Consider the following 1,600-nt stretch of genomic DNA (forward strand, 5'->3'; position numbering starts at 1 on the left):
TTAAAATGCTTCAGACCTTAGCATCCATAATTCTGCCTTTGAATTTAATTATCTTTAAATCTGTACCTTTTCTGTCACATTTAGTCCAGACTGGCTGTGATTTCATTTAAAGGTCTCAAAAACTTTGTTGACTTGGCATATATTATACAGGAATCAAAGCCATCAGACAATAGAATCTTCCATAAATCCTTTCTGGATAACTCCATCTATAATCCTGGCTTGTTCTGAAATGGCTGACTGGTTCTGTTTGATTAAATCTTCCTGTGGGGCACTTTTCTCTATGGTATATCTCTCTAGAAGGCCAGAATTTTTCAGATCATAAACTTCTGGTTTCATTGTACCCAAGAGATGACCTCTCTGCTTATCCCTTTCCTGTTTCATTTTGCTGTAAGCTGCAAGAAGAAAACATACTGCATTTCCCAAATTTTATTTGGAAATCTCTTAAACTAAGTAGCCCAGATAATTACATTCAAATTCTCCTTTCCAGTCAGCACCAGAAATTAATTTTGTGAAAGTTTCTGGCACTGTAAATCAAAGGTTGGCTTCCTTCCAATTTTCAGTGATGCATTCATCATTTCTACCTAAGGACTCATCAGAAGTTTCTTTGAAGTTCACATTTCTACCAATAGTTTCTTCAAAGAAATCTAAGCTTCCTCCATCAAGCTTCTTACAATTATCCATATAAAAAGCCATGCCAGGCTGTGTTGCTATCCTGTAGCCTAGGCAGACCCTGATATCAGTGCAGAGGAGGGTTTGTGCATGCACAGAAAAGGGACAGGGAACACAGATTGTTGTGTTGCTGCCTGAGAACCAGAAACAGTCCTGTTGTGACTACAGCTTTCACAGGCATATGATGATATTGTCTCATTCAATTGAGCAGCTGCTGCCCCTACATGACAATAACAACTGTGATGAAGGTTCCTGGGTGGAGCTTCTGATGAACAGCAGCAATGGTAATGATAATGGCAATGGGAAAATGGGGGGCTGGAACATGTACCCTCATCATCCTATCCACATTGGAGACATGGAGAAGTTTCTTTTGTATGCACAACATGAATCAGGACACAGTAGTTCAAGGGCCAGTTCTTATTGTGACAGCCCATCTCCACGAGAAGATAAACAGAATATGTTTGATGTGGAAATGCACACAAGCAAGACCATACCTCTCAGTCAAGAGAAGTTGGAGAAGAAAATAAGGAGTTGAGGGCTTGAAGAAAAGTGTAGACTGGGTATCTGGCTGGGTCAGGAAACCTGAAAACATTCCACTTAAGGAGTTCCACTTCAGTTACCCTAAATGTTCTGCTTCCTTAAGTGTGAGAAAAAGTGGAGCCATGAAGAATGGAGGTCATTTCTCTGCCGAATTTCTTAAGGTGCTCATTCCATCTCTTTTTACTTTTCATGTTTTGGCTTTGGGTCTAGATGTCTATATTGGAAAATGACTGAGGACACCTTTCATCAGCACCTACTGAGGAAAAGCCCCTGGAAATGCATATGACCTGTGAGGTGATGTTATTATTGAATTAGCTTATTTTAACTTGTAACCACTGTAAGCATGACCCAATCTACTGCCCAATTTTTGGATAGCTGGGGTCCAGTAACT

At 40.0% G+C, this 1,600-nt stretch overlaps 1 pseudogene; it reads left to right on the forward strand.

The window, feature by feature from the left end:
- Window positions 1-862: 862 nt before the first annotated feature.
- On the forward strand, window positions 863-1,469 carry LOC143662472 (BCL2/adenovirus E1B 19 kDa protein-interacting protein 3-like pseudogene; annotated as a pseudogene).
- The last annotated feature ends 131 nt before the right edge of the window (window positions 1,470-1,600 follow it).

The sequence above is a fragment of the Tamandua tetradactyla genome, chromosome 18 (genome assembly GCF_023851605.1).
Source record: "Tamandua tetradactyla isolate mTamTet1 chromosome 18, mTamTet1.pri, whole genome shotgun sequence".
NCBI classification, from domain to species: Eukaryota; Metazoa; Chordata; class Mammalia; order Pilosa; family Myrmecophagidae; genus Tamandua; species Tamandua tetradactyla.